The following is a 26,282-nucleotide window of genomic DNA, read 5'->3' on the forward strand; positions in this document are numbered from 1 at the left end:
GAATCCTAGGTTCACAGGTTTCTTCTCAGGTATCCAAAAACCCAGCCTGTATGACAACAACAACCGAATTCTTTTCTCAATCTTAGTTTTTTTCTTTAAGGCATCATTGTAACCTCAAAAGTGTAAAAGTGTTACTAATAAAGCAAACAGTACACTTTATAAATGTTCAACTGTACAGTTTCATTTTATCAAATATTCTATCACTCTTTAACCATTAATCATGAATTATGAGCAAGGTATTTTCCATGTAACTATAGCAAATAATTTTTTGAACCATGAACTCAATATAAATACATGGCAATAAACCTTTAACAATCAAGTAAATCATTAGTTGATTGTAAAATCATTTAAATGCATGTGAACTAACCCTCTTGCACTGTCATGCACAATAGAAGATATGGCTACATCATATACCCAAATGTAGCGCACTTGCTAAGCGCTAGTGCATGGTTTCTAACAGTACTGCAGTAGCTAACTTCATTTAAGTGCATAGGCTCAACTAATAGCCACCTTGAACGAGCTATAGCCTACATAAATTAACACAAGGTTATAACAAGGCACATTCATACACATGTTACATAGCACATTCATACACGTATGATACAATAACAGTGCCATTCACGCTTTCAAATAGCAACATTCAACTTTATATGAGAGAAACTCAATAGCTATACATACCACGTGTGGCTAATGCTATTTTCAAGGAAACACGGAGTTAATAACACACGTGTTGCTGCTACAATGGCGATATTTTAGCTAAATTTCAAATTTAAACTCGCTGAAATCCCAAAGGAAGAAACTGAAGTGTGCAAACTGAAAAATATTAAACGCCACGTGTGGCTAATGCTATTTTCAAGGAAACACAGAGTCAATAGCACACGTGTTGCTGCTACAGTTACGATACTTTAGCAAATTTAACATTTAACTTACCAAGATCCCAAGGAAAGAGATTGAAGTGTGCGATCTGGAAAATATTTGGTCCGTGGGTCATTTAGGGAGCTACTCTTTAGGTTTACTGCTTAAATTAACGATTATGATTTTTTACTTCTAATCGTCTTTTTCTTTCTCCCGTTCTCCCCTCTTGCTGTGCGACAAACAGTCTCAACCAAGTCCCTGGGAGTGGGCGGGGCTAACTATTTTCCAGAATGATCTTAAGACATTACTGCCTGTTACAGCCAATAAAACGAATTAGGGATTCAAAACAAGTCCTCCTAACAAGTTAGGTAGGGAGCCTCCCTTTTCTTAAAGCTACAGGACTCTTTTAAAACGTTGCTATTTTTCCAACGGGTTACATGATGTTTCGGCTTAAGTGGGTGATTAGGAAAACAATACTGTCGACTCGGCAAATACTCCTCAATAAGGACTTTCAAGTAGGCCATCTGACTAGTTGCAATGGCAGGAGCACAAACAATTTCAACTTTTTGCCTTAGCAGCAACACAAATTGCCAAACTTCATTTTCAACTGGATTTAAAATTCTGTCCCCAATCAAGAGAGGCAGAAGTCTAAGGAAACACCAATTCTGGACAGCATGTCCACTCAATTTCTCACTTCCTGGATTCATTTCGCATGGCTTATTGCTGGCGTCATCGCCGAGGTACCTGAAGTGATTAAGCTGTCCATTCAGTTCTCTATACGTGAAGAATTTCTGATTTGTGACAAAATGACTTAGGTATAGAGCGAAGTCATATGCGACGATACCCTCAAATAAGTCATGGCCCAGACAAGGAGGCAGACCAAGTTGGCACACATGGAAGTGGGTTAATTTGATAAATTTGGAATCAAATCAAATTTAATTCCCAGTGACAGTTTTGATGTACTTACGTTATGCTGCATGCTGTGCTGCACGCTGTCTTTGTATGATGCAATTGTTTTCTTTTCACCTGTTGTGAAGGGAGATGGCAAAAATTGAGCATGGCCAACAGTACATAATAGAGCCCGACCGTCCTAGCCCACCGATTACCGATGTTTTGACCGATATTTTGTCAAAAAGTGCAACATTGTCAAATCAATTTGAAAAACTTATTTTATTAAAGTTTCTATATTTAAGAACATTTAACTTACAAGCAAACAAAAAAAAATTAAAATAAACACACAAAACTTTTAAAATAAAAAAGTAAAAGATGATATTAAATTAAATATATATATTAACACTATATTTAAGTGTGTGAAATCAAAATAACTCCACACCTTGCTTTTACTCCTTTCTTTTCCAACATCTATAAAACAATTAACGTAAAAAATCCTCTCTCTCTCACGGTCAGAGATATCCAATGATACCAGCTTTTCGTCCAACTTATGAAGTAAATGAGACTGACTGATATCATGCACTGCTTGAAAATCCTCAATAATAGACTGTATGACTGATGCTGGCAGTAAAAGTTTTGCCTGCAACTTTAAATAAAAGAAAGCCAAATTGTTCAAGAAAAGGGATTCATCTGCTCTCTCTGGCAGCACCGCTGCTTGGTCTCCCTCGTTATCATCACTTAGCGTTACGTCGTCAGTCAAATCCCCCTCCAACACTGAAACATCCTCAACTTGTTCATTGGTTGCCGTTAGTCTCGTCTCTGTTCCTACTGTTACATGGCCCAGAAGACTGGATACTGTACAAGACTTGTGTACCGTGGAAAAATTAGAAATAAAGGAAGAGACGACTGAAAACGTTCTCCCACACTGACGAAATGGACAAGAAACGGCCCTGCCCTCTCCGATATGAGATTTCAAATGAGAGTTTAAACTGGATAAATCATTGCATCTAACATTGCAAAATTCTACATGACAAGATACACACTCGATTGCAGTTACCTGTGCTCTCCTCTTATCTTTATGCTCTCGATATACATGACATTCCAACTGCGTCATGTTTCTGAACGAACGGGTGCAATCAAAAAAGGCGCATTTAAACAACGCGGTTGGAAGACTCGCATGTACTTTCATATGCCTAACAAACGCATACTTCGTTAAGCATTGGTGACCACAATACTGACATGTAAACATGCTTTCATACTAAGCTATCGCTGGCGAATGATTGGCCGTTATGATACTAACTAGTTTGATGAATTCGAAACGCACGTAGCCTACCTGCGCAATCCGGCGACACTCTAGCCAGCTGCAACAAAAAATACTCAAAGTACAGGGTTGCCTTGGAAAAGAACAAGAAAATTTATGTGAAATACAGATCAACGTATTCTGTTGGAAATCAAAAACGAACAAATTGTGATGCAATTACCTGGGGTACCTGGAACGTTTCTGGCCATTTTTGCTTTACTGGTGGCCGTATGGAATGTGATGGTGAAGGGCTACTGGATCTCAAGGAGCTTGACAGTGATGAACTGCCTTCTGGGGACTGGAGTAGGGGGGTAGCACAACTTACAGCATCTGGCAATGAAAACAAAAATCTATCATTATGCATATTGACTAAAATTATGCCATAATTAATTAGATAAAACAATAAGCTTTTTAATACACTCTTTAATTTGGTAGTGAAGTAGTAAATATACAGTACCTGCTCATTTCCATGCATTTAAATGTTTTCTGCACTGGATTGGTCGATTAACCTCTGCAATTTCCTGTTCTCTTATGTACTGCAAGTCATCTTTGCTTTCCACTCCCTGGTGTAAGATCGTTTCTTCTGGCACACTTGGCAGGACAGAAATGACTGCGTCCTTGATGCTCTCACTTATACCAGACATTCTGAAGGAAAGGAGTGGCTATTAGAGACAGACCAAACATGTTGTACACAGGCAAAGGGTAATAGTCAAGCAGGCTTGCATGTTCGAGGCAGAAATCATTTGAAATGGGGTTCTCTGAGCCCATCTTTAGGCAGTAAATCCCCTGATCAAAAAGGAAATCAGACTGGCATTTCTCTGTGACAAAGTAAACACAACTGTTGCAAACAAGAATCAGTTCCATCTTGCCAAAGACTAGTCCCTCATCATTCTTCTCAAAGACAACACACGTGGCTTTTTTTGTAGCTTGTGCCTTTAACGGTGACATTGTGTACAGCCACAGAGCTACGTAGCTGGAGGCCTAAATAATCAACAGATCACAAATTCTTGAAGTTGTGTAATTTGCGAGCACACTGTTTAAAATGTGTGTGTGTTTACTCTCAAACCTAAGGGTCCAAGAGCGAATAAGAGGCCCAAAGCAAAGTATCAGTTCAGGATAGTCACGTATATGATGATTGTAACCCACCTAAAGGGTCACTTAGCAGTATCCCTTTTCCAGTTTCAAACATGTATTTTTATGATTAATATTATTATTATTGTTGTTATTATTATTTCTTAGTTTCTATTCTCAGTACATTAATTATATTTTCTTATTTTATTCCTACTAAGACTATCAAACGAGCTTCCCTGTCCATAAGAATTAGGCGGTGAAAATAACTATAATGCGCTCTGACGCGTGACTAGATGATACACTCGCTCGCAATAACGCATTAGCTATGACACAGCCTCGTTATTTCTTATTATATTTTCTCAGTAAGTTAAATTAATTCTATTTTCTTATTGTATTTTCTTATATGTATGAGCTTTCGTGCAGGTTACCCGCGCTAACTATTGGTTGATTCAGTTCTCCTCCAACAGCAATCCTTCTCTCATGTTATCACGACAAAGCTAGATAACATGGCTTAAAATTATTCATGTTCGAAGTGTTTTATCTGCTTTTTTACTGTCTGGTTAGCTTGCTACGATGACGCGTGACAAGATGACACTCGCTTTCAATCACGCCTTGGCTATTTACAAAACATCATATAGTAGCTAATATCATTATCTCAGATAAAAAAAAAACAATAAAAAAAACAAATGTGTGACACATTCAACCACCATTTTATTTTGGCTGGTTATTTATTTGAGAATACAGCGATGTCCTCTGGAAATGTAGATCCTACGCTGCTTATGTGCTCACTTCCAGTTCATAAAGGCTTGCTAGCTTGCTAAAGTGAACCAAATATGTTAGCTAGCTCGCTCGTTTGATAATGAGGATTGATAAACATAGTGGTCGTATAAACGCATTTAATTAAAAACTTTCACTAAATTTACATACCTTTATTGCCGCAACCGAATCTGTGCAGACAAGTCTTGCAGTGGAGAATATTGGATGAGGCACGAGTAACAAACGTCTTATTAGAGAAGTAGCGCGTCAGCTGCTGCAGTTCACACTTGTATTAGAGCTCCCTCTACTGGATAATTGTAGTAAATAGCAATTACAACGTTCAAGCAGACAAGTACAGATAAATAATCATCGTTTTTTTTTGTTTATTATATAATATATTAATATATTATAGATATATCGGTCAGGCTCTAGTACATAATCTGCAGAAATGGGTGCTTTTACTGAAGTTTTCACTAAAGCCACTCTGTGATCCCATATTATCTCCAGCTATGGCACACAATGTACCTCGGTACACATGTCCATCAGGTTAGACTATACCATTTAAATCAAAGTAGCGGATTTACTGCCTTCTGGGTACTGGAGTAGGGGGGTAGCACAACTTATAGCATCTGGCAATGAAAACAAAAATCTATCATTATGCATATTGACTAAAATTGCGCCATAATTAATTAGATAAAACAATACGCTTTTTAATACACTCTTTAATTTGGTAGTGAAGTAGTAAATATACAGTACCTGCTCATTTCCATGCATTTAAATGTTTTCTGCACTGGATTGGTCGATTAACCTCGGCAATTTCCTGTTCTCTTATGTACTGCAAGTCATCTTTGCTTTCCACTCCCTGGTGTAAGATCGTTTCTTCTGGCACACTTGGCAGGACAGAAATGACTGCGTCCTTGATGCTCACTTATATCAGACATTCTGAAGGAAAGGAGTGGCTATTAGAGACAGACCAAACATGTTGTACACAGGCAAAGGGTAATAGTCAAGCAGGCTTGCATGTTCGAGGCAGAAATAATTTGAAATGGGGTTCTCTGAGCCCATCTTTAGGCAGTAAATCCCCTGATCAAAAAGGAAATCAGACTGGCATTTCTCTGTGACAAAGTAAACACAACTGTTGCAAACAAGAATCAGTTCTATCTTGCCAAAGACTAGTCCCTCATCATTCTTCTCAAAGACAACACACGTGGCTTTTTTTATAGCTTGTGTCTTTAACGGTGACATTGTGTACAGCCACAGAGCTACGTAGCTGGAGGCCTAAATAATCAACAGATCACAAATTCTTGAAGTTGTGTAATTTGCGAGCACACTGTTTAAAATGTGTGTGTGTTTACTCTCAAACCTAAGGGTCCAAGAGCGAATAAGAGGCCCAAAGCAAAGTATCAGTTCAGGACAGTCACGTATATGATGATTGTAACCCACCTAAGGGTCACTTAGCAGTAGGTAAATATTTTCAGGTTAAAGCTAGGTTCGTAAGGAGAGGTTATGAATGAAGAGATGGACACAATGAACAACCGGAGCCAGAAAGTAAGTGCAAAATGGTTAGAACTGTATTAAAGAAAACGTAATGACAATATGTAAAGCTTATCACATTCAAACACATTCATTTGTCTTCATATCAATGTCCTGAGCGTTGTAACTGTATTCACTGTCCATTCAGTTCTGAATGTCTTCTGTTCAGTCTGGTTCAGTTCAATTGGTCAAGTTCAATTTAGTTAGTTTCAAGTCAGTTTTGTTGGTTGGGTGCACCCTTTTTACAAAAAATAAAGTATCAAATAAAATTGTGTAATTTCTCAATCACAATCCTACCACACCAGAGTGGGGTTGGGAGAAACAAGGGGTATCAGGGGGTTCTTCCTCAATGGATGAAGATGAATCAAGTTGATCAAGCTGGTCGGCTCGCCATCTCCCTCGTCAGGGAGAGAATCCTAGGTTCACAGGTTTCTTCTCAGGTATCCAAAAAACCCAGCCTGTATGACAACAACAACCGAATTCTTTTCTCAATCTTAGTTTTTTTCTTTAAGGCATCATTGTAACCTCAAAAGTGTAAAAGTGTTACTAATAAAGCAAACAGTACACTTTATAAATGTTCAACTGTACAGTTTCATTTTATCAAATATTCTATCACTCTTTTAACCATTAATCATGAATTATGAGCAAGGTATTTTCCATGTAACTATAGCAAATAATTTTTTGAACCATGAACTCAATATAAATACATGGCAATAAACCTTTAACAATCAAGTAAATCATTAGTTGATTGTAAAATCATTTAAATGCATGTGAACTAACCCTCTTGCACTGTCATGCACAATAGAAGATATGGCTACATCATATACCCAAATGTAGCGCACTTGCTAAGCGCTAGTGCATGGTTTCTAACAGTACTGCAGTAGCTAACTTCATTTAAGTGCATAGGCTCAACTAATAGCCACCTTGAACGAGCTATAGCCTACATAAATTAACACAAGGTTATAACAAGGCACATTCATACACATGTTACATAGCACATTCATACACGTATGATACAATAACAGTGCCATTCACGCTTTCAAATAGCAACATTCAACTTTATATGAGAGAAACTCAATAGCTATACATACCACGTGTGGCTAATGCTATTTTCAAGGAAACACGGAGTTAATAACACACGTGTTGCTGCTACAATGGCGATATTTTAGCTAAATTTCAAATTTAAACTCGCTGAAATCCCAAAGGAAGAAACTGAAGTGTGCAAACTGAAAAATATTAAACGCCACGTGTGGCTAATGCTATTTTCAAGGAAACACAGAGTCAATAGCACACGTGTTGCTGCTACAGTTACGATACTTTAGCAAATTTAACATTTAACTTACCAAGATCCCAAGGAAAGAGATTGAAGTGTGCGATCTGGAAAATATTTGGTCCGTGGGTCATTTAGGGAGCTACTCTTTAGGTTTACTGCTTAAATTAACGATTATGATTTTTTACTTCTAATCGTCTTTTTCTTTCTCCCGTTCTCCCCTCTTGCTGTGCGACAAACAGTCTCAACCAAGTCCCTGGGAGTGGGCGGGGCTAACTATTTTCCAGAATGATCTTAAGACATTACTGCCTGTTACAGCCAATAAAACTAATTCAGGATTCAAAACAAGTCCTCCTAACAAGTTAGGTAGGGAGCCTCCCTTTTCTTAAAGCTACAGGACTCTTTTAAAACGTTGCTATTTTTCCAACGGGTTACATGATGTTTCGGCTTAAGTGGGTGATTAGGAAAACAATACTGTCGACTCGGCAAATACTCCTCAATAAGGACTTTCAAGTAGGCCATCTGACTAGTTGCAATGGCAGGAGCACAAACAATTTCAACTTTTTGCCTTAGCAGCAACACAAATTGCCAAACTTCATTTTCAACTGGATTTAAAATTCTGTCCCCAATCAAGAGAGGCAGAAGTCTAAGGAAACACCAATTCTGGACAGCATGTCCACTCAATTTCTCACTTCCTGGATTCATTTCGCATGGCTTATTGCTGGCGTCATCGCCGAGGTACCTGAAGTGATTAAGCTGTCCATTCAGTTCTCTATACGTGAAGAATTTCTGATTTGTGACAAAATGACTTAGGTATAGAGCGAAGTCATATGCGACGATACCCTCAAATAAGTCATGGCCCAGACAAGGAGGCAGACCAAGTTGGCACACATGGAAGTGGGTTAATTTGATAAATTTGGAATCAAATCAAATTTAATTCCCAGTGACAGTTTTGATGCACTTACGTTATGCTGCATGCTGTGCTGCACGCTGTCTTTGTATGATGCAATTGTTTTCTTTTCACCTGTTGTGAAGGGAGATGGCAAAAATTGAGCATGGCCAACAAGTACATAATAGAGCCCGACCGTCCTAGCCCACCGATTACCGATGTTTTGACCGATATTTTGTCAAAAAGTGCAACATTGTCAAATCAATTTGAAAAACTTATTTTATTAAAGTTTCTATATTTAAGAACATTTAACTTACAAGCAAACAAAAAAAATTAAAATAAACACACAACACTTTAAAAAAAAAAAAATAAAAGATGATATTAAATTAAATATATATATTAACACTATATTTAAGTGTGTGAAATCAAAATAACTCCACACCTTGCTTTTACTCCTTTCTTTTCCAACATCTATAAAACAATTAACGTAAAAAATCCTCTCTCTCTCACGGTCAGAGATATCCAATGATACCAGCTTTTCGTCCAACTTATGAAGTAAATGAGACTGACTGATATCATGCACTGCTTGAAAATCCTCAATAATAGACTGTATGACTGATGCTGGCAGTAAAAGTTTTGCCTGCAACTTTAAATAAAAGAAAGCCAAATTGTTCAAGAAAAGGGATTCATCTGCTCTCTCTGGCAGCACCGCTGCTTGGTCTCCCTCGTTATCATCACTTACGTTACGTCGTCAGTCAAATCCCCCTCCAACACTGAAACATCCTCAACTTGTTCATTGGTTGCCGTTAGTCTCGTCTCTGTTCCTACTGTTACATGGCCCAGAAGACTGGATACTGTACAAGACTTGTGTACCGTGGAAAAATTAGAATAAAGGAAGAGACGACTGAAAACGTTCTCCCACACTGACGAAATGGACAAGAAACGGCCCTGCCCTCTCCGATATGAGATTTCAAATGAGAGTTTAAACTGGATAAATCATTGCATCTAACATTGCAAAATTCTACATGACAAGATACACACTCGATTGCAGTTACCTGTGCTCTCCTCTTATCTTTATGCTCTCGATATACATGACATTCCAACTGCGTCATGTTTCTGAACGAACGGGTGCAATCAAAAAAGGCGCATTTAAACAACGCGGTTGGAAGACTCGCATGTACTTTCATATGCCTAACAAACGCATACTTCGTTAAGCATTGGTGACCACAATACTGACATGTAAACATGCTTTCATACTAAGCTATCGCTGGCGAATGATTGGCCGTTATGATACTAACTAGTTTGATGAATTCGAAACGCACGTAGCCTACCTGCGCAATCCGGCGACACTCTAGCCAGCTGCAACAAAAAATACTCAAAGTACAGGGTTGCCTTGGAAAAGAACAAGAAAATTTATGTGAAATACAGATCAACGTATTCTGTTGGAAATCAAAAACGAACAAATTGTGATGCAATTACCTGGGGTACCTGGAACGTTTCTGGCCATTTTTGCTTTACTGGTGGCCGTATGGAATGTGATGGTGAAGGGCTACTGGATCTCAAGGAGCTTGACAGTGATGAACTGCCTTCTGGGGACTGGAGTAGGGGGGTAGCACAACTTACAGCATCTGGCAATGAAAACAAAAATCTATCATTATGCATATTGACTAAAATTATGCCATAATTAATTAGATAAAACAATAAGCTTTTTAATACACTCTTTAATTTGGTAGTGAAGTAGTAAATATACAGTACCTGCTCATTTCCATGCATTTAAATGTTTTCTGCACTGGATTGGTCGATTAACCTCTGCAATTTCCTGTTCTCTTATGTACTGCAAGTCATCTTTGCTTTCCACTCCCTGGTGTAAGATCGTTTCTTCTGGCACACTTGGCAGGACAGAAATGACTGCGTCCTTGATGCTCTCACTTATACCAGACATTCTGAAGGAAAGGAGTGGCTATTAGAGACAGACCAAACATGTTGTACACAGGCAAAGGGTAATAGTCAAGCAGGCTTGCATGTTCGAGGCAGAAATCATTTGAAATGGGGTTCTCTGAGCCCATCTTTAGGCAGTAAATCCCCTGATCAAAAAGGAAATCAGACTGGCATTTCTCTGTGACAAAGTAAACACAACTGTTGCAAACAAGAATCAGTTCCATCTTGCCAAAGACTAGTCCCTCATCATTCTTCTCAAAGACAACACACGTGGCTTTTTTTGTAGCTTGTGCCTTTAACGGTGACATTGTGTACAGCCACAGAGCTACGTAGCTGGAGGCCTAAATAATCAACAGATCACAAATTCTTGAAGTTGTGTAATTTGCGAGCACACTGTTTAAAATGTGTGTGTGTTTACTCTCAAACCTAAGGGTCCAAGAGCGAATAAGAGGCCCAAAGCAAAGTATCAGTTCAGGATAGTCACGTATATGATGATTGTAACCCACCTAAAGGGTCACTTAGCAGTATCCCTTTTCCAGTTTCAAACATGTATTTTTATGATTAATATTATTATTATTGTTGTTATTATTATTTCTTAGTATCTATTCTCAGTACATTAATTATATTTTCTTATTTTATTCCTACTAAGACTATCAAACGAGCTTCCCTGTCCATAAGAATTAGGCGGTGAAAATAACTACAATGCGCTCTGACGCGTGACTAGATGATACACTCGCTCGCAATAACGCATTAGCTATGACACAGCCTCGTTATTTCTTATTATATTTTCTCAGTAAGTTAAATTAATTCTATTTTCTTATTGTATTTTCTTATATGTATGAGCTTTCGTGCAGGTTACCCGCGCTAACTATTGGTTGATTCAGTTCTCCAACAGCAATCCTTCTCTCATGTTATCACGACAAAGCTAGATAACATGGCTTAAAATTATTCATGTTCGAAGTGTTTTATCTGCTTTTTTACTGTCTGGTTAGCTTGCTACGATGACGCGTGACAAGATGACACTCGCTTTCAATCACGCCTTGGCTATTTACAAAACATCATATAGTAGCTAATATCATTATCTCAGATTAAAAAAAAACAAAAAAAAAAAACAAATGTGTGACACATTCAACCACCATTTTATTTTGGCTGGTTATTTATTTGAGAATACAGCCATGTCTTCTGGAAATGTAGATCCTACGCTGCTTATGTGCTCACTTCCAGTTCATAAAGGCTTGCTAGCTTGCTAAAGTGAACCAAATATGTTAGCTAGCTCGCTCGTTTGATAATGAGGATTGATAAACATAGTGGTCGTATAAACGCATTTAATTAAAAACTTTCACTAAATTTACATACCTTTATTGCCGCAACCGAATCTGTGCAGACAAGTCTTGCAGTGGAGAATATTGGATGAGGCACGAGTAACAAACGTCTTATTAGAGAAGTAGCGCGTCAGCTGCTGCAGTTCACACTTGTATTAGAGCTCCCTCTACTGGATAATTGTAGTAAATAGCAATTACAACGTTCAAGCAGACAAGTACAGATAAATAATCATCGTTTTTTTTTTGTTTATTATATAATATATATTAATATATTATAGATATATCGGTCAGGCTCTAGTACATAATCTGCAGAAATGGGTGCTTTTACTGAAGTTTTCACTAAAGCCACTCTGTGATCCCATATTATCTCCAGCTATGGCACACAATGTACCTCGGTACACATGTCCATCAGGTTAGACTATACCATTTAAATCAAAGTAGCGGATTTACTGCCTTCTGGGGACTGGAGTAGGGGGGTAGCACAACTTATAGCATCTGGCAATGAAAACAAAAATCTATCATTATGCATATTGACTAAAATTGCGCCATAATTAATTAGATAAAACAATACGCTTTTTAATACACTCTTTAATTTGGTAGTGAAGTAGTAAATATACAGTACCTGCTCATTTCCATGCATTTAAATGTTTTCTGCACTGGATTGGTCGATTAACCTCGGCAATTTCCTGTTCTCTTATGTACTGCAAGTCATCTTTGCTTTCCACTCCCTGGTGTAAGATCGTTTCTTCTGGCACACTTGGCAGGACAGAAATGACTGCGTCCTTGATTCTGAAGGAAAGGAGTGGCTATTAGAGACAGACCAAACATGTTGTACACAGGCAAAGGGTAATAGTCAAGCAGGCTTGCATGTTCGAGGCAGAAATAATTTGAAATGGGGTTCTCTGAGCCCATCTTTAGGCAGTAAATCCCCTGATCAAAAAGGAAATCAGACTGGCATTTCTCTGTGACAAAGTAAACACAACTGTTGCAAACAAGAATCAGTTCTATCTTGCCAAAGACTAGTCCCTCATCATTCTTCTCAAAGACAACACACGTGGCTTTTTTTATAGCTTGTGTCTTTAACGGTGACATTGTGTACAGCCACAGAGCTACGTAGCTGGAGGCCTAAATAATCAACAGATCACAAATTCTTGAAGTTGTGTAATTTGCGAGCACACTGTTTAAAATGTGTGTGTGTTTACTCTCAAACCTAAGGGTCCAAGAGCGAATAAGAGGCCCAAAGCAAAGGATCAGTTCAGGACAGTCACGTATATGATGATTGTAACCCACCTAAAGGGTCACTTAGCAGTAGGTAAATATTTTCAGGTTAAAGCTAGGTTCGTAAGGAGAGGTTATGAATGAAGAGATGGACACAATGAACAACCGGAGCCAGAAAGTAAGTGCAAAATGGTTAGAACTGTATTAAAGAAAACGTAATGACAATATGTAAAGCTTATCACATTCAAACACATTCATTTGTCTTCATATCAATGTCCTGAGCGTTGTAACTGTATTCACTGTCCATTCAGTTCTGAATGTCTTCTGTTCAGTCTGGTTCAGTTCAATTGGTCAAGTTCAATTTAGTTAGTTTCAAGTCAGTTTTGTTGGTTGGGTGCACCCTTTTTACAAAAAATAAAGTATCAAATAAAATTGTGTAATTTCTCAATCACAATCCTACCACACCAGAGTGGGGTTGGGAGAAACAAGGGGTATCAGGGGGTTCTTCCTCAATGGATGAAGATGAATCAAGTTGATCAAGCTGGTCGGCTCGCCATCTCCCTCGTCAGGGAGAGAATCCTAGGTTCACAGGTTTCTTCTCAGGTATCCAAAAAACCCAGCCTGTATGACAACAACTGAATTCTTTTCTCAATCTTAGTTTTTTTCTTTAAGGCATCATTGTAACCTCAAAAGTGTAAAAGTGTTACTAATAAAGCAAACAGTACACTTTATAAATGTTCAACTGTACAGTTTCATTTTATCAAATATTCTATCACTCTTAACCATTAATCATGAATTATGAGCAAGGTATTTTCCATGTAACTATAGCAAATAATTTTTTGAACCATGAACTCAATATAAATACATGGCAATAAACCTTTAACAATCAAGTAAATCATTAGTTGATTGTAAAATCATTTAAATGCATGTGAACTAACCCTCTTGCACTGTCATGCACAATAGAAGATATGGCTACATCATATACCCAAATGTAGCGCACTTGCTAAGCGCTAGTGCATGGTTTCTAACAGTACTGCAGTAGCTAACTTCATTTAAGTGCATAGGCTCAACTAATAGCCACCTTGAACGAGCTATAGCCTACATAAATTAACACAAGGTTATAACAAGGCACATTCATACACATGTTACATAGCACATTCATACACGTATGATACAATAACAGTGCCATTCACGCTTTCAAATAGCAACATTCAACTTTATATGAGAGAAACTCAATAGCTATACATACCACGTGTGGCTAATGCTATTTTCAAGGAAACACGGAGTTAATAACACACGTGTTGCTGCTACAATGGCGATATTTTAGCTAAATTTCAAATTTAAACTCGCTGAAATCCCAAAGGAAGAAACTGAAGTGTGCAAACTGAAAAATATTAAACGCCACGTGTGGCTAATGCTATTTTCAAGGAAACACAGAGTCAATAGCACACGTGTTGCTGCTACAGTTACGATACTTTAGCAAATTTAACATTTAACTTACCAAGATCCCAAGGAAAGAGATTGAAGTGTGCGATCTGGAAAATATTTGGTCCGTGGGTCATTTAGGGAGCTACTCTTTGGTTTACTGCTTAAATTAACGATTATGATTTTTTACTTCTAATCGTCTTTTTCTTTCTCCCGTTCTCCCCTCTTGCTGTGCGACAAACAGTCTCAACCAAGTCCCTGGGAGTGGGCGGGGCTAACTATTTTCCAGAATGATCTTAAGACATTACTGCCTGTTACAGCCAATAAAACTAATTAGCGATTCAAAACAAGTCCTCCTAACAAGTTAGGTAGGGAGCCTCCCTTTTCTTAAAGCTACAGGACTCTTTTAAAACGTTGCTATTTTTCCAACGGGTTACATGATGTTTCGGCTTAAGTGGGTGATTAGGAAAACAATACTGTCGACTCGGCAAATACTCCTCAATAAGGACTTTCAAGTAGGCCATCTGACTAGTTGCAATGGCAGGAGCACAAACAATTTCAACTTTTTGCCTTAGCAGCAACACAAATTGCCAAACTTCATTTTCAACTGGATTTAAAATTCTGTCCCCAATCAAGAGAGGCAGAAGTCTAAGGAAACACCAATTCTGGACAGCATGTCCACTCAATTTCTCACTTCCTGGATTCATTTCGCATGGCTTATTGCTGGCGTCATCGCCGAGGTACCTGAAGTGATTAAGCTGTCCATTCAGTTCTCTATACGTGAAGAATTTCTGATTTGTGACAAAATGACTTAGGTATAGAGCGAAGTCATATGCGACGATACCCTCAAATAAGTCATGGCCCAGACAAGGAGGCAGACCAAGTTGGCACACATGGAAGTGGGTTAATTTGATAAATTTGGAATCAAATCAAATTTAATTCCCAGTGACAGTTTTGATGTACTTACGTTATGCTGCATGCTGTGCTGCACGCTGTCTTTGTATGATGCAATTGTTTTCTTTTCACCTGTTGTGAAGGGAGATGGCAAAAATTGAGCATGGCCAACAATACATAATAGAGCCCGACCGTCCTAGCCCACCGATTACCGATGTTTTGACCGATATTTTGTCAAAAAGTGCAACATTGTCAAATCAATTTGAAAAACTTATTTTATTAAAGTTTCTATATTTAAGAACATTTAACTTACAAGCAAACAAAAAAAAATTAAAATAAACACACAAAACTTTTTAAATAAAAAAGTAAAAGATGATATTAAATTAAATATATATATTAACACTATATTTAAGTGTGTGAAATCAAAATAACTCCACACCTTGCTTTTACTCCTTTCTTTTCCAACATCTATAAAACAATTAACGTAAAAAATCCTCTCTCTCTCACGGTCAGAGATATCCAATGATACCAGCTTTTCGTCCAACTTATGAAGTAAATGAGACTGACTGATATCATGCACTGCTTGAAAATCCTCAATAATAGACTGTATGACTGATGCTGGCAGTAAACGTTTTGCCTGCAACTTTAAATAAAAGAAAGCCAAATTGTTCAAGAAAAGGGATTCATCTGCTCTCTCTGGCAGCACCGCTGCTTGGTCTCCCTCGTTATCATCACTTACGTTACGTCGTCAGTCAAATCCCCCTCCAACACTGAAACTAAATTAGAAAAATTAGAAATAAAGGAAGAGACGACTGAAAACGTTCTCCCACACTGACGAAATGGACAAGAAACGGCCCTGCCCTCTCCGATATGAGATTTCAAATGAGAGTTTAAACTGGATAAATCATTGCATCTAACATTGCAAAATTCTACATGACAAGATACACACTCGATTGCAGTTACCTGTGCTCTCCTCTTATCTTTATGCTCTCGATATACATGACATTCCAACTGCGTCATGTTTCTGAACGAACGGGTGCAATCAAAAAAGGCGCATTTAAACAACGCGGTTGGAAGACTCGCATGTACTTTCATATGCCTAACAAACGCATACTTCGTTAAGCATTGGTGACCACAATACTGACATGTAAACATGCTTTCATACTAAGCTATCGCTGGCGAATGATTGGCCGTTATGATACTAACTAGTTTGATGAATTCGAAACGCACGTAGCCTACCTGCGCAATCCGGCGACACTCTAGCCAGCTGCAACAAAAAATACTCAAAGTACAGGGTTGCCTTGGAAAAGAACAAGAAAATTTATGTGAAATACAGATCAACGTATTCTGTTGGAAATCAAAAACGAACAAATTGTGATGCAATTACCTGGGGTACCTGGAACGTTTCTGGCCATTTTTGCTTTACTGGTGGCCGTATGGAATGTGATGGTGAAGGGCTACTGGATCTCAAGGAGCTTGACAGTGATGAACTGCCTTCTGGGGACTGGAGTAGGGGGGTAGCACAACTTACAGCATCTGGCAATGAAAACAAAAATCTATCATTATGCATATTGACTAAAATTATGCCATAATTAATTAGATAAAACAATACACTTTTTAATACACTCTTTAATTTGGTAGTGAAGTAGTAAATATACAGTACCTGCTCATTTCCATGCATTTAAATGTTTTCTGCACTGGATTGGTCGATTAACCTCTGCAATTTCCTGTTCTCTTATGTACTGCAAGTCATCTTTGCTTTCCACTCCCTGGTGTAAGATCGTTTCTTCTGGCACACTTGGCAGGACAGAAATGACTGCGTCCTTGATGCTCTCACTTATACCAGACATTCTGAAGGAAAGGAGTGGCTATTAGAGACAGACCAAACATGTTGTACACAGGCAAAGGGTAATAGTCAAGCAGGCTTGCATGTTCGAGGCAGAAATCATTTGAAATGGGGTTCTCTGAGCCCATCTTTAGGCAGTAAATCCCCTGATCAAAAAGGAAATCAGACTGGCATTTCTCTGTGACAAAGTAAACACAACTGTTGCAAACAAGAATCAGTTCTATCTTGCCAAAGACTAGTCCCTCATCATTCTTCTCAAAGACAACACACGTGGCTTTTTTTGTAGCTTGTGCCTTTAACGGTGACATTGTGTACAGCCACAGAGCTACGTAGCTGGAGGCCTAAATAATCAACAGATCACAAATTCTTGAAGTTGTGTAATTTGCGAGCACACTGTTTAAAATGTGTGTGTGTTTACTCTCAAACCTAAGGGTCCAAGAGCGAATAAGAGGCCCAAAGCAAAGTATCAGTTCAGGATAGTCACGTATATGATGATTGTAACCCACCTAAAGGGTCACTTAGCAGTATCCCTTTTCCAGTTTCAAACATGTATTTTTATGATTAATATTATTATTGTTGTTATTATTATTTCTTAGTATCTATTCTCAGTACATTAATTATATTTTCTTATTTTATTCCTACTAAGACTATCAAACGAGCTTCCCTGTCCATAAGAATTAGGCGGTGAAAATAACTACAATGCGCTCTGACGCGTGACTAGATGACACACTCGCTCGCAATAACGCATTAGCTATGACACAGCCTCGTTATTTCTTATTATATTTTCTCAGTAAGTTAAATTAATTCTATTTTCTTATTGCATTTTCTTATATGTATGAGCTTTCGTGCAGGTTACCCGCGCTAACTATTGGTTGATTCAGTTCTCCAACAGCAATCCTTCTCTCATGTTATCACGACAAAGCTAGATAACATGGCTTAAAATTATTCATGTTCGAAGTGTTTTATCTGCTTTTTTACTGTCTGGTTAGCTTGCTAAGATGACGCGTGACAAGATGACACTCGCTTTCAATCACGCCTTGGCTATTTACAAAACATCATATAGTAACTAATATCATTATCTCAGATTTAAAAAAAACAAAAAAAAAAACAAATGTGTGACACATTCAACCACCATTTTATTTTGGCTGGTTATTTATTTGAGAATACAGCGATGTCCTCTGGAAATGTAGATCCTACGCTGCTTATGTGCTCACTTCCAGTTCATAAAGGCTTGCTAGCTTGCTAAAGTGAACCAAATATGTTAGCTAGCTCGCTCGTTTGATAATGAGGATTGATAAACATAGTGGTCGTATAAACGCATTTAATTAAAAACTTTCACTAAATTTACATACCTTTATTGCCGCAACCGAATCTGTGCAGACAAGTCTTGCAGTGGAGAATATTGGATGAGGCACGAGTAACAAACGTCTTATTAGAGAAGTAGCGCGTCAGCTGCTGCAGTTCACACTTGTATTAGAGCTCCCTCTACTGGATAATTGTAGTAAATAGCAATTACAACGTTCAAGCAGACAAGTACAGATAAATAATCATCGTTTTTTTTTGTTTATTATATAATATATATTAATATATTATAGATATATCGGTCAGGCTCTAGTACATAATCTGCAGAAATGGGTGCTTTTACTGAAGTTTTCACTAAAGCCACTCTGTGATCCCATATTATCTCCAGCTATGGCACACAATGTACCTCGGTACACATGTCCATCAGGTTAGACTATACCATTTAAATCAAAGTAGCGGATTTACTGCCTTCTGGGGACTGGAGTAGGGGGGTAGCACAACTTATAGCATCTGGCAATGAAAACAAAAATCTATCATTATGCATATTGACTAAAATTGCGCCATAATTAATTAGATAAAACAATACGCTTTTTAATACACTCTTTAATTTGGTAGTGAAGTAGTAAATATACAGTACCTGCTCATTTCCATGCATTTAAATGTTTTCTGCACTGGATTGGTCGATTAACCTCGGCAATTTCCTGTTCTCTTATGTACTGCAAGTCATCTTTGCTTTCCACTCCCTGGTGTAAGATCGTTTCTTCTGGCACACTTGGCAGGACAGAAATGACTGCGTCCTTGATGCTCTCACTTATATCAGACATTCTGAAGGAAAGGAGTGGCTATTAGAGACAGACCAAACATGTTGTACACAGGCAAAGGGTAATAGTCAAGCAGGCTTGCATGTTCGAGGCAGAAATAATTTGAAATGGGGTTCTCTGAGCCCATCTTTAGGCAGTAAATCCCCTGATCAAAAAGGAAATCAGACTGGCATTTCTCTGTGACAAAGTAAACACAACTGTTGCAAACAAGAATCAGTTCTATCTTGCCAAAGACTAGTCCCTCATCATTCTTCTCAAAGACAACACACGTGGCTTTTTTTATAGCTTGTGTCTTTAACGGTGACATTGTGTACAGCCACAGAGCTACGTAGCTGGAGGCCTAAATAATCAACAGATCACAAATTCTTGAAGTTGTGTAATTTGCGAGCACACTGTTTAAAATGTGTGTGTGTTTACTCTCAAACCTAAGGGTCCAAGAGCGAATAAGAGGCCCAAAGCAAAGTATCAGTTCAGGACAGTCACGTATATGATGATTGTAACCCACCTAAAGGGTCACTTAGCAGTAGGTAAATATTTTCAGGTTAAAGCTAGGTTCGTAAGGAGAGGTTATGAATGAAGAGATGGACACAATGAACAACCGGAGCCAGAAAGTAAGTGCAAAATGGTTAGAACTGTATTAAAGAAAACGTAATGACAATATGTAAAGCTTATCACATTCAAACACATTCATTTGTCTTCATATCAATGTCCTGAGCGTTGTAACTGTATTCACTGTCCATTCAGTTCTGAATGTCTTCTGTTCAGTCTGGTTCAGTTCAATTGGTCAAGTTCAATTTAGTTAGTTTCAAGTCAGTTTTGTTGGTTGGGTGCACCCTTTTTACAAAAAATAAAGTATCAAATAAAATTGTGTAATTTCTCAATCACAATCCTACCACACCAGAGTGGGGTTGGGAGAAACAAGGGGTATCAGGGGGTTCTTCCTCAATGGATGAAGATGAATCAAGTTGATCAAGCTGGTCGGCTCGCCATCTCCCTCGTCAGGGAGAGAATCCTAGGTTCACAGGTTTCTTCTCAGGTATCCCAAAAACCCAGCCTGTATGACAACAACAACCGAATTCTTTTCTCAATCTTAGTTTTTTTCTTTAAGGCATCATTGTAACCTCAAAAGTGTAAAAGTGTTACTAATAAAGCAAACAGTACACTTTATAAATGTTCAACTGTACAGTTTCATTTTATCAAATATTCTATCACTCTTTTAACCATTAATCATGAATTATTAGCAAGGTATTTTCCATGTAACTATAGCAAATAATTTTTTGAACCATGAACTCAATATAAATACATGGCAATAAACCTTTAACAATCAAGTAAATCATTAGTTGATTGTAAAATCATTTAAATGCATGTGAACTAACCCTCTTGCACTGTCATGCACAATAGAAGATATGGCTACATCATATACCCAAATGTAGCGCACTTGCTAAGCGCTAGTGCATGGTTTCTAACAGTACTGCAGTAGCTAACTTCATTTAAGTGCATAGGCTCAACTAATAGCCACCTTGAACGAGCTATAGCCTACATAAATTAACACAAGGTTATAACAAGGCACATTCATACACATGTTACATAGCACATTCATACACGTATGATACAATAACAGTGCCATTCACGCTTTCAAATAGCAACATTCAACTTTATATGAGAGAAACTCAATAGCTATACATACCACGTGTGGCTAATGCTATTTTCAAGGAAACACGGAGTTAATAACACACGTGTTGCTGCTACAATGGCGATATTTTAGCTAAATTTCAAATTTAAACTCGCTGAAATCCCAAAGGAAGAAACTGAAGTGTGCAAACTGAAAAATATTAAACGCCACGTGTGGCTAATGCTATTTTCAAGGAAACACAGAGTCAATAGCACACGTGTTGCTGCTACAGTTACGATACTTTAGCAAATTTAACATTTAACTTACCAAGATCCCAAGGAAAGAGATTGAAGTGTGCGATCTGGAAAATATTTGGTCCGTGGGTCATTTAGGGAGCTACTCTTTAGGTTTACTGCTTAAATTAACGATTATGATTTTTTACTTCTAATCGTCTTTTTCTTTCTCCCGTTCTCCCCTCTTGCTGTGCGACAAACAGTCTCAACCAAGTCCCTGGGAGTGGGCGGGGCTAACTATTTTCCAGAATGATCTTAAGACATTACTGCCTGTTACAGCCAATAAAACGAATTAGGGATTCAAAACAAGTCCTCCTAACAAGTTAGGTAGGGAGCCTCCCTTTTCTTAAAGCTACAGGACTCTTTTAAAACGTTGCTATTTTTCCAACGGGTTACATGATGTTTCGGCTTAAGTGGGTGATTAGGAAAACAATCAGAATCAGAATCAGAATCAGAATCGAATTTATTGCCAAGTACATTTACACATACGAGGAATTTGCTTTGGTCAACACACCGAGGCAGCCATCTGCGGCGCCAACTTATTAGATGAGAAATGAGAGAACAGGAGGAAGGAGGAGGAAGAAAAACAGTCCTTTCAATGAAACGAGAAAACACTCGTTTCATTGAAACGAAGAAAAACCTCAGCACATAGCAACATCATAAAAACATTACAAACATTACAAACATTACAACAAAAACTCGAAGACTTGCACATGTGGTAGGGGGTAGGGTGTCGGGGAGGGGAAGTGTCGCAGCACAGACACTGGGGGGAGCGCGCAGCCGCTCAGGCGCAGCGCATCAACCCTCAGCAGACTGCACTGTAACGGGGGAGGGAGGGGGGGTGGGAGCCAAGAAGGCGTTGAGTAGGAGGTGGTGTGTGTGTTATCTTCATGTGCGTGTGTGTGTAAGTCCATGGACTTCATCTCCACCACAGTCTCAACATTGTCTCTGCCGTCTGATACTGATGACGAGGACACGGCCGTTGCCGTGGAGATAACCTCGAAGAGTCCTGATCCAGAGACAAAGTTCCATAGGAGCAGGGAGGTGGGGGTAGGGCCGAGCATCTGGCTGCATAACAATCCAGGAGAGTGGAGAGATATCAGCCTTCCAAGGCCGATGTGGGGGAGCCAATGAGGATAAGGATTGTTTTGGGTTCAGGCAGACTTCTGCATTTTTCGTCTACCTTTAGTCCTGTGGTTCTCTCAGCGTTGTTCCAATCATCCGAATTAGTGGCCCATTTCAGTGAGCCGAACCGACAACTTCTCCAAGTTGGTATCCGTCATGCGAATTTGCGATCCAATCGCATCCAGTTTGCGATTGAGCTCACAAATCGCTTGAGTCTGAGTGTTGACAGCCCTGCCCGTTCCCTCAATGGCGGGCAGCTTCCCAATTAGTGCTGCCAACGCCTTCGGCATTTTGCGATAAATCAGGATGCTGCCAGCTCCAAACAGCAGAAAGCCTGTTATCATAATTCCAATCAAGTAAACGTCTTCAACATCCTCAACGGAAAGGATCGACAGACACACGACCCTCCACTCGTTCCAGGAGTCCATCGTGTATCCGGCTGCAAACGTTCCGTCAGGGCAAGAGGGCTCTCCCTGACCCGTTCTTCTCGTCGAGAAAATACTATCAATTGCGTTGAGAGACCAGTTGATCAGATCCATGCTTTTAGGTTTCGGAGAGAAATGCAGAGAGAGGCTCCGGATAGTTCAGACAGACGCAGCACAAGACAAGAGAGCAGCAAGCAGGGGCAGATAAGGGCAGGGAGGGAGCAGAGGAAAAAGCGTCCGCCTTCGTTGAGAGCAGGAAGAGAAAACTGTCGACTCGGCAAATACTCCTCAATAAGGACTTTCAAGTAGGCCATCTGACTAGTTGCAATGGCAGGAGCACAAACAATTTCAACTTTTTGCCTTAGCAGCAACACAAATTGCCAAACTTCATTTTCAACTGGATTTAAAATTCTGTCCCCAATCAAGAGAGGCAGAAGTCTAAGGAAACACCAATTCTGGACAGCATGTCCACTCAATTTCTCACTTCCTGGATTCATTTCGCATGGCTTATTGCTGGCGTCATCGCCGAGGTACCTGAAGTGATTAAGCTGTCCATTCAGTTCTCTATACGTGAAGAATTTCTGATTTGTGACAAAATGACTTAGGTATAGAGCGAAGTCATATGCGACGATACCCTCAAATAAGTCATGGCCCAGACAAGGAGGCAGACCAAGTTGGCACACATGGAAGTGGGTTAATTTGATAAATTTGGAATCAAATCAAATTTAATTCCCAGTGACAGTTTTGATGTACTTACGTTATGCTGCATGCTGTGCTGCACGCTGTCTTTGTATGATGCAATTGTTTTCTTTTCACCTGTTGTGAAGGGAGATGGCAAAAATTGAGCATGGCCAACAGTACATAATAGAGCCCGACCGATGCCAGATTTTTGGGTCTGGTGCCAATCCCGATTTTGGAGAGTCCTAGCCCACCGATTACCGATGTTTTGACCGATATTTTGTCAAAAAGTGCAACATTGTCAAATCAATTTGAAAAACTTATTTTATTAAAGTTTCTATATTTAAGAACATTTAACTTACAAGTAAACAAAAAAAATTAAAATAAACACACAAAACTTTTTAAATAAAAAAGTAAAAGATGATATTAAATTAAATATATATATTAACACTATATTTAAGTGTGTGAAATCAAAATAACTCCACACCTTGCTTTTACTCCTTTCTTTTCCAACATCTATAAAAAAATTAATGTAAAAAATCCCTTTTCCAGTTTCAAACATGTATTTTTATGATTATTATTATTATTATTGTTGTTATTATTAATTTGTTATTATTATTTCTTAGTATCTATTCTCAGTACATTAATTATATTTTCTTATTTTATTCCTACTAAGACTATCAAACGAGCTTCCCTGTCCATAAGAATTAGACGGTGAAAATAACTACAATGCGCTCTGACGCGTGACTAGATGACACACTCGCTCGCAATAACGCATTAGCTATGACACAGCCTCGTTATTTCTTATTATATTTTCTCAGTAAGTTAAATTAATTAGTGTGGTTGCCTCAGGCAACTACACTATTATTATCGCACATATTATTATTAGTGTGGTTGCCTTAGGGCAACTACACTATTATTATTGCACATATTATTAGTGTGGTTGCCTTAGGGCAAATACACTATTATTATTGCACATATTATTAGTGTGGTTGCCTTAGGGCAACTACACTATTATTATCGCACATATTATTAGTGTGGTTGCCTCAGGCAACTACACTATTATTATCGCACATATTTATTAGTGTGGTTGCCTTAGGGCAACTACACTATTATTATTGCACATATTATTATTATTAGTGTGGTTGCCTTAGGGCAACTACACTATTATTATTGCACATATTTATTAGTGTGGTTGCCTTAGGGCAACTACACTATTATTATTGCACATATTATTTATTTATTAGTGTGGTTGCCTTAGGGCAACTACACTATTATTATTGCACATATTATTTATTTATTATTATTAGTGTGGTTGCCTTAGGGCAACTACACTATTATTATTGCACATATTATTTAGTGTGGTTGCCTCAGGCAACTACACTATTATTATCGCACATATTTATTATTTATTAGTGTGGTTGCCTTAGGGCAACTACACTATTATTATTGCACATATTATTTATTTATTATTATTATTAGTGTGGTTGCCTTAGGGCAACTACACTATTATTATCGCACATATTTATTATTATTATTATTCCACCCATTTTTTGGACCGCTACTCCTCCCAGAGTTTTCACACCACATACACGTGCCATATGTCAAAATGACCGGCTTCTTTGGGAATCGTGTGCTCTTACTTTGTGGAAAGTTTCGCTGCACGGTTTTTGAGAAATATTAATTTTTATGCCGAATTTTTCCCCATAGAGATGAATGGAGAAGGTGACGTCATTCATATGCGAACGGTGAAGTTACAGCATTGGTCGGCTTTGCACACGTGATGCGGTCAGCTCTACGGTCTCAGCAGGCAGGATAGGAAATAGCTGATTGCGGAAGTAAAAGAACGATATTCAAAATGAAAAATTACAAATGAAAACGCTGTCAGCTAGGTATATCAACAAACATATGGCTTAGGCATACCCAGAAGTCCTCAATAATAATAGTATTTCACGAGACATTACGCTAATTCGTTGACGACGTTTCGTCACATGCAGCGTCTTAGAATGCTAGTGCTAACAAACAGTGAACGGCTTTAATGCGATAATGAGAGCACTTTCGGTTGACCTAAAAAAACGATATAAAAAAACCAACAATATACGTGCTGTTATACCTGGTTAGAAAGCTTATGCTCTCAGCTACTGAATAAACGAATTTTCAAACAAGCCAGACTTTGCGTATTTGCATGCTAGTGCTAACAAAGAGCGAATACGTTCTATGACATGATGACATAGCTTTCGGTTGACCTAAAAAAACGATATTAAAAAAACAAAAATAGACGTGCTGTTATACCTGGTTAGAAAGCTTATGCTCTCAGCTACTGAATAAACGAATTTTCAAACAAGCCAGACTTTGCGTGTTTGCATGCTAGTGCTAACAAAGAGCGAATACGTTCTATGACATGATGACATAGCTTTCGGTTGACCTAAAAAAATGATATTAAAAAAACAAAAATAGACGTGCTGTTATACCTGGTTAGAAAGCTTATGCTCTCAGCTACTGAATAAACGAATTTTCAAACAAGCCAGACTTTGCGTATTTGCATGCTAGTGCTAACAAAGAGCGAATGCGTTCTATGACATAGCTTTCGGTTGACCTAAAAAAACGATATTAAAAAAACAAAAATAGACGTGCTGTTATACCTGGTTAGAAAGCTTATGCTCTCAGCTACTGAATAAACGAATTTTCAAACAAGCCAGACTTTACTAAAAAGTGCAACGACACCGTCAACAAAACGTACCGTTTTCTATTCCAGCGAGTTGGACACCTTGGTCTCTTTATAACTGCATTGAGGCTAACAGGTAATAGACTATCCTCT

The 26,282-nt window shown here is 38.4% G+C and overlaps 1 long non-coding RNA gene across 1 annotated transcript in view; it reads right to left on the bottom strand.

The window, feature by feature from the left end:
• Window positions 1-26,282, bottom strand: part of LOC118228215 — a 41,233-nt gene that overhangs the window by 10,561 nt on the left and 4,390 nt on the right. Inside the window, exons 4-21 of the long non-coding RNA XR_004765421.1 lie at window positions 23,544-23,602; window positions 21,271-21,304; window positions 20,225-20,385; window positions 19,148-19,335; window positions 17,026-17,213; window positions 16,750-16,898; window positions 16,326-16,662; window positions 15,436-15,494; window positions 10,321-10,508; window positions 10,045-10,193; window positions 9,897-9,957; window positions 9,308-9,429; window positions 8,642-8,700; window positions 6,704-6,864; window positions 3,504-3,691; window positions 3,228-3,376; window positions 3,080-3,140; window positions 1,823-1,881 (exon numbers count right to left, since the gene is read on the bottom strand). This is a non-coding gene — a long non-coding RNA (uncharacterized LOC118228215). The remainder of the gene's footprint in view (window positions 1-1,822; window positions 1,882-3,079; window positions 3,141-3,227; window positions 3,377-3,503; window positions 3,692-6,703; window positions 6,865-8,641; window positions 8,701-9,307; window positions 9,430-9,896; window positions 9,958-10,044; window positions 10,194-10,320; window positions 10,509-15,435; window positions 15,495-16,325; window positions 16,663-16,749; window positions 16,899-17,025; window positions 17,214-19,147; window positions 19,336-20,224; window positions 20,386-21,270; window positions 21,305-23,543; window positions 23,603-26,282) is intronic.

Source organism: Anguilla anguilla, chromosome 5 (assembly GCF_013347855.1).
Source record: "Anguilla anguilla isolate fAngAng1 chromosome 5, fAngAng1.pri, whole genome shotgun sequence".
NCBI lineage: Eukaryota > Metazoa > Chordata > Actinopteri > Anguilliformes > Anguillidae > Anguilla > Anguilla anguilla.